This window comes from Cebus imitator, unplaced genomic scaffold, assembly GCF_001604975.1.
Source record: "Cebus imitator isolate Cc_AM_T3 unplaced genomic scaffold, Cebus_imitator-1.0 Scaffold165, whole genome shotgun sequence".
Lineage (NCBI taxonomy): Eukaryota > Metazoa > Chordata > Mammalia > Primates > Cebidae > Cebus > Cebus imitator.
In genome coordinates, this window is record NW_016107480.1 from 3,440,343 (window position 1) to 3,448,280 (window position 7,938).

General features: G+C 36.1%; 1 pseudogene; it reads left to right on the top strand.

The window, feature by feature from the left end:
* The first annotated feature begins 5,339 nt into the window (after positions 1–5,339).
* On the top strand, positions 5,340–5,458 carry LOC119473529 (annotated as a pseudogene).
* The last annotated feature ends 2,480 nt before the right edge of the window (positions 5,459–7,938 follow it).

A 7,938-nucleotide genomic window follows, 5' to 3' on the forward strand; every position in this document is an offset into this window, starting at 1 on the left:
ATAATTTGCAAATATTTTCTTCCATGTTGTGGAAGACATTGTCTTTTCAGTTTCTTAATTGTATCGTTTGAAGTGCAAGTTTTTAATATTTATGAACTCCAATTTATGTATATTTTCTTTGTTGCTTTTGTTGTCACATATAAGAATCTGCTGTCAAATCTAAGGTCATGAAGTCTTACCCCTCAGTTTTCTTAACTATAAAACTCTTATTTATGACTGTTATTTATTTCTAGTTAATTTTTGTGTGTGGTGTGAGATAAGAGTTCAGTTTCATTCTTTTGCATATGTTTATCCACTGGTCCCAGTGTCATTTGTTGGAAAGACTATTTTTTCCCCATTGAATGGTGTTTTACCTTTTTCAAAAATCATGTCACCATAGACACATGGTTTTATTTCTAGATTCTCAATTCAAGTCCATGGACCTATATGTCTATCCTTATGCTACTACCACACTATCTTGATTACTGTTGCTTTGTAAAAGCTTTGAAATCAGGAAATGTGAGTCTGACAACTTTGTTGTTCTTCTTCAAAATTGTCTTGGCTATTTGGGGTCATTTGTAATCCTATACAAATTTTGGAATCAGCTTGTCAATTTCTGCGAAGAAGTCAGCTCTGGGATTCTGATAGAAATTGCTTTGTATCTATACATCAATTTGGGAATATTGCCATCTTAACAATGGTAATTCTTCCAATTCATGAATGTCAGATGTTCTTTCATTTATTTAATCTTCTTGAACTTTTTTCCACAATGTTTTAGAGTTTCAGAAGTGTACATTGTATACTTCTTTTGTTAAGTTTGTTCCTTCATGTTTTATTCTTTTTGAAGCTATTGTAAATGGATTTTTTTTTAAAGAATGTATTTTTGGATTACTCATGAGAAAGTACACAAATACAATTGATTTTTGTGTATTGATCTTATGTTCATCACCTTGATGAGCACATTTATTAGTCCTAGTAATTTTGAGCAAAGTCATTAGGATTTTCGATATACAAGATTGTATTACCTATGAAACGTTAGTTTTACTTTGTCCTTTCCAATATGGATGACTTTTCTTTTCGTCTAACTGCTATAGCTATTCTATGTTGAATGAAAGCGGTGAGAACAGACATCTTTGTACTCTTATTAATCTTGGGGGGAAAGCATCCTGTCTTTCATCATTAATTACAATTTTAGCTGTGAGTTTTTTCATAGATGCCCTTTATCAGGGTGAATAGATTATCTTCTATTCCCAGCCTGTTGAGTGTGTTTAATCATAAAATGATGTTGGGATTTCCCAACCCCCTCTTCTGCATCTATTAAGATGATCTTGTGGATGTTGCTTTTTATTCTATTGCTGTGGTGTTTTTCATTAGTTGATTTTTGGATGGTACACCAACCTTATATCCTAGGATAAATCCCACTTGTAATGGTGCATCATTCTTTTCATCCATTGCTAGATGTGGTTTGCTAGTATTTTGTTGAGAATTTTTGCATCCAAATTCATGAGATAATGTTCTTTGATTTTCTTGCAATGCCTTTGTCTAGTTTACTCTTAATCTGGTTAGTACCAGACACATAGAATGAGCTGGGAAGTGTTCCTTCCTCTTCTATTTTTTGGAAAATGATTATGAATTATTGGTATTAATTCCTTAATGTTTGATCAATTTCAGTGGTGAAGCCACCTGGGCCTGGACTTTTCCTTGTGGGTAGTTTTTTACAAAGGTATATCAGCTTTTATTTTAGATTCAGGGGGTACATGTTCAGGTTTGTCATAGAGGAACAGTGTGCAACACTTAGGTTTGGAGAACAGATGATCCTGTCACTCAGACAGTGAGCACAGCATGCAGTAGGCTGTCTCTCAGTCCTCACCTACCTCCTGCCCCTCCCACTCCTGCAGTCCCCAGAATCCATTGCTCTCATCTTTATGTCCTTGTGTACTCAGTGTTTAGCTCCCACTTGTGAGAACATGCAGTATTTGGTTTTCTGTTACTGTGTAAATTTACTTAGGATAATGGTCTCCAACTGCATTCATGTTGCAGCAAATAATATGATTTCCCTCTTTTTATGGCTGCATAGTATTTCGTGGTGTATGTGTACCCTGTTTTCTTTATCCAGCCCACCATTGATGGGCACCTAGGTTGACTCCATGCCTTTGCTATTGTGAATAGTGGTGCAATGAACATACAAATGCATGTGTCTTTTTGGTAGAATAATTTATTTTCCTGTGAGTATTTCTCTAGTAATGGAATTGTTGGGTCGCGTGCTGATGTAAGTTCTTTGAGAAATCTCCAAACTGCTTTCCACAGTGGCTGAATTAACTCATATTCTCACCCACAGTGTGTAAGCATCCCCTTTTCTCTGCAGCCTCTTCTGCATCTTTTTTTGTCTGATTTTTAGTAGTAGCTAGTCTGACTGGTATGAGATGTAGTAATATCAGCCAGTCAGAATGGCTGCTATGAAAAGGTTTTGATTTGCAGTTTTGAATTGCATTTCTCTACTGATTAGTGATGAACATTTTTCATATGCTTGTTGGCTGCTTGTAGGTCTTCTTTCGATAAGTGTCTGTTCATGTCCTTTGCCTACTTTTAAATGGGGTTGTTTTTTGGTTGTTGATTTGTTTAAGTTCCTTACAGATTCTGAATTTTAGACCCTTATTGGATGCAGTTAGCAAATATATTCTCCCATCAGTTGGTTGTTTACTCTTTTTATTATAGTTTCTTTCACTGTGTGGAAACTCTTTAGTTTAATTAGATACCAGTTGCCAATTTTTGTTTTTGTTGCAATTTGCTTTTGAGAATTTAACCATAAATTCTTTGCCAAGGCTTGTGTCGAGAAGGGTATTTCCTAGGTTTTCCTCTAGGATGTTTATACTTTCATGTCTTACATTCAAATGTTTAACCCACCTTGAGTTAATTTTTGTATATGAATAATGGTAGGGGTCCAGTTTCATTCTTTTGCATATGGCTCACCACTTATCCCAGCACCAGTTATTGAATAGACTGTCTTTTCCTGTTTGCTTATTTTTGTCAGCTTTGTTGAAGATCAGATGGTTGTAGGTGTGTGGCTTTCTGTTCAATTCTGTTCCATTGGTCTCTATGTCTGTATTTGTACCAGTACTATGCCATTTGCGTTCCTGTAGTGTTATAGCAGAGTCTGAAGTTGGGTAGTGTGATGCCTTCAGCTTTGTTCTTTTTGATTAGGATTCCATTGGCTATTCAGGTTCTTTTTTAGTTCCCTGTGAATTTTAGAATATATATTTTTTCTAATTCTGTAAAAAAATGATCTTGGTAGTTTGTTAGGAATAGTGTTGAATCTATAGATTGCTTTGGGTAGTATGGCCATTTTAATGATATTAATTCTTCCAATCCATGAGTATAGAACGTTTTTTCATTTGTTTGTGTCATCTATGATTTCTTTCAGCAGTGTTTTGCAGTTCTCCATGTAGAGATCTTTCATTTCCTTGGTTAGATGTAGCCCTAGGTATTTTATATTTTTTGTGGTTATTGTAAATGGGATTGCATTATTGATTTGTCTCTCAGCTTGAATGCTATTGGTGTATAGAAATGTTACTGATTTTTGCACATTGATTTTGTATCCTGAAACTTGGGTGAAATCATTTATCTGTTCTAAAATTCTTTTGGTGGGGTCTCTAGGGTTTTCTAGGTATAGAATTATATCATCAGCACAGAGACAATTTGACTTCTTCTTTTCCTATTTGGGTGCCTTTTTTTCTTTCTTTTGCTTGATTGCTCTGGCTAAGACTTTCAGTATTATGTTGAATAGGAGTGGTAAGAGTGGTCATCCTTGCCTTGTTCATAAGGGGAATGCTTCCAGTTTTTGCCCATTCAGTATGATGTTAGCTGTGGGTTTGTCATAGATAGCTCTCATTTTGAGGTATGTTCCTTTGATGCCTAGTTTGTTGAGAGTTTATATCATTAAGGGATGTTGGATTTTATCAAAAGCCTTTTCTGTGTCTATTGGATGATCACATGTTTTTTAATTTTGTTTATATGGTGGATCACATTTATTGACTTGTGTATGTTGAACCAACCTTGCATTCCAGGAATGAAGTCTACTTGGTCATAGTGAATTAACTTTCTGATGTGCTGCTGGACTCAGTTTGCTAGCATTTTTTTGAAGATTTTTGCATCTATGTTCATCACAGATATTAGCCTGTTGTTCGTTTGTTTTTTTTTCATATGTCTTTGACAGGTTTTGGTATCAGGGTGATGCTGGTTTCATAGAATGAGTTAAGGAGGAATTCCTCTTCCTTGATTTTTTGTAATAGTTTTAGTAGAATTGATACTAGCTCTTCTTTGCATATCTGGTAGAATTCATCTGTGAATTCATCCAGTCGAGGGCTTTTTTTGATTGGTATGTTTTTTATTACTGATTCAATTTTGTAACTCAATATTGGTCTGTTCAGGGATTCAATTTCTTCCTGATTGAATCTCGGGAGGTTTTTTCCACAAATTAATCCATTTCCTCTACATTTTCTGGTTTGTGAGCGTAAACATGTTTATAATGGTGTCTCAGAATATTTTGTATTTATGTAGGATTGGTTGTAATGTCACCTTTGTCATTTCCGAATATCGTTATTTGATCTTCTCTCTTCTTTGTTAATCTAGCTAGTGATCTATCAATCTTATTTATCCTTTCAGAGAACCAACTTTTGGTTTCATTGATCCTTTGTGTGAATTTTTGGTTCTCAATTTCATTCAGTTCTACTCTGATTTTAGTTATTTATTTTCTTCTAGTAGACTTTGGGTTAGTTTGTTCTTGCTTTTCTAGTTACTCTAGGTGTGATGTTAGATTATTAACATGAGACCTTTCATGCTCCAAACATTCAAAGAAGTTTCTCTAACAACAAACTACAAAAATGATCCCTGAAGGTACAGTCTTAGTTTTTTTAAAAATTACAAATTCAATCTTTTTATTTGTATGTATCTACTCAAATTTGTTTCATCTTGTCAGTTTCAATAGTCAGATTCAGCAATTTATCCATTTCATCTAAGTTATCTAATTTAGTGGCATACAATTGGTTTTAGTATCCTTTATGAACCTTTTATTTGTGTAAGATTGATGGTAATCTCCCCTTTTCCATTTCTGATTCTAGTCATTTAATTATCCTCTCTTTGTTTACTTGGTTAATGAAGCTTAAGTTTTGTCAATTTTTTAATCTTTTCAAGGAACCATCCTTTGGTTTCATTGACTTTCTCTATTATTTTTGTATTCAATATTTCACTAATTTCTTATTTAATCTTTATTGTTTCCTTCCTTCTATTTGCTTTGCTTTTTAGGCTTAGTTTAATGTACTTTTTTCAATGTCTTAAGATGAAAGTTTAGAATATTGATTTAGGTCTATAGCCATACCACCCTGAATGTACCCGATCTCATCTGATCTCAGAAGCTAAGCAGGGTCGAGCTTGGTTAGTACTTGGATGGGAGACCACGTGGGGATACCAGGTGCTGCAGGCTTTTGGCTCTTCCACTCCCTGCCTTCTTGAAAAACTTATATATATAAAGAGAATATTGATTTAGGATCTTTCTTTCACTCTAAACTGCCTATCTCTTAATCTTTCTTTTATATGTTTCATTTGCTTTTGTTTTGTGTCAAGTTATGCACAATATCTTCAGATCTATCTACCACTTCACCAATTGTCTTTTCAACTATCACTTATCTCTTTTTTTATATATATAGCTATTCAGTTTCTTCTTTCAACCACCACCATCTTTTTACCTATAATTTCTATTAGGTTCTTTTTCAAATTTGCCTAGGCATATTTAATAGCGCTTTTTCCTTTGATATTTTAAAATCCCAACTTTAGTTGGGTTAAACATTTTACACAGTTATTTTATACTCTAAAAATATATATCTCATAATTCCAACATGTGCAGTCATTAGGAGCTCTAAATCTTTTGTCTGCGGTTTCTACTGACTCTTGTTCTTGAGCTTCCTTCCTTAGATGCTTCACACATCTTAATTGTGAACTCATATCTGGCAGAACTGAATCTGTGAGAATATTGGGAAGACTGAGATGAGGATATTTTCCTCCGAGGACGATTTTCACTTATTTGGTTTTGGCCCTGTGTGGTACTGATAAACGGAGACCACTGTCATTTAATTTTTCGACTTGGGGATTTAGCAGTTGCACACATGTTCACATTCAAAGCCCAGATTCATATATAGACAAATTTAGTGGCACAAATTCTCATGAGAGACTCTTTCACCCTGTTTCCTTGGTAGAGATCAATTTCTTGTTTGCTCTTTTTGTTACACAGGGAGCTTTTCTTCTAGCCTACCCTTTCACAGAGAACAAGGTGCTGCGAAGGTCTTAGATTTACATGCACATGGGGATTTCCTCCCACCTCCTCACTCGCAGGACTCCAGCCTCACTGGATTTGTTACAGTTCCTAAAACATCCTGAGCACTGTCCTGCCTCATGGCCTTGACATATATGGTTTCCTCTGGCTGAACCCTCTTACCCCAGAATCCCACATCCATAGGTCTTAGCCACCTCACTTCTTTTGTATTTCTGCCCCAAAATCATGTTTTCAGCAAGGCTTTCTTTGATGACCCTCAAAAAAAAAAAAAAAAAAAAAAAAAAAAAAAAAAAAAAAAAAAGCATACTCTACTACTCTCTGCCCCCTTCAGTCTAGTTTATTTTTTTCCACAGCATTTATCAACATTGTGTGAAAACACCTATTGTGTGTTTCTTCCTCTCTGTCTACCATCACTAAGGTAAAAACTCCTGTGGACTGGGGATTTTTCTTATTCACTGCTGTATCGCCGCTGCCTAGAACACAGTGTGTAGCCAATATATATATATTTTGAATGAATACATATGTGCCTTTAGGAATGAATGAATGAATGGCGAGGCTAGGAGAGGGAGTAGGACAGCATGAAACGACTGGTTATAGCAGAAAAGGAACAGGTGCAGAGAGAGCAAGATACCATGAGGAAAGGAGGCACCAGGCACGGTGCTGTGTACCTGCAGTTCCAGCTACTCAGGAGACGGAGGCAGGAGGATCCTTTGAGCCCAGGAGTCTGACCACAGCCTGGGCAACACGTGAGACTCAACCCCTTAAAAAAAATAAATCAGAAAAGAAATGAAATAAATAAAAAAAGAAAAGAAGAAGGCAGGGACAGTTCTCCCACTTGGCAATTTTACTTAGGCCCTTCAGGGGCCGCCGATGCCCTTGGCCCTGGCTTCCTCTCTCGTCTCCTGCATTAGTTTCCTTCCTGATGTCCTGAAGGTGGCTCTCAATAAGTACCACTCGACTGACAGCTTACTTAAGTCATTATAAGAGGATTTCTTCTGCATTGCTCAGAAAAACGAAATCACTTTCTAGATTGCTTTGCTGGGCAGGCTTACCTCCAGAGCTGCCAGGGAGGGAAGTCATGGGTGCTCCCCATGCTCATGGTCAGAAGCTGGAAATTAATCAGAGGAGATGTGGCCCTCGTTAGGAGAGGCCTCTGTCAGTTTTCCATGTACAAAGCCACACAAGAAAAAGGCAGAACCCAGTGAGATGGAACTTGGCTAGAATCTACAGTTTTGCTTTTTATTCAAAGCTATGAGAAAAAATAATATAAGGCAGTTAACTCTCCACTTTTATTGGTCGTCGTCTTTACTTTGACTTATGTGCTCACTGCTTTATATTTTCTGGTCCTTTGATTTCTGTGTACATATTTCGAGACACTGTTGACTACTTGGATATAAACTGAAGAAGAGAAAAACCTACTTACCTATTAATCAACTATACCTTAGGCAAAATATTCAGTCATACTATGGGTCACATATAGTGGAGATTAAATACTCCACTATGTGTGATTCCAAAGAGGGAGGAAGGAAGTAGCTGATTTTTAGCCCCTGCTGTGATAACCAGAGACTATCAATCAGAGAGCGGCAGACTTGGAGGAAAAAATTCTCCAGCCTGCATTTTATGTGCAAGTTACT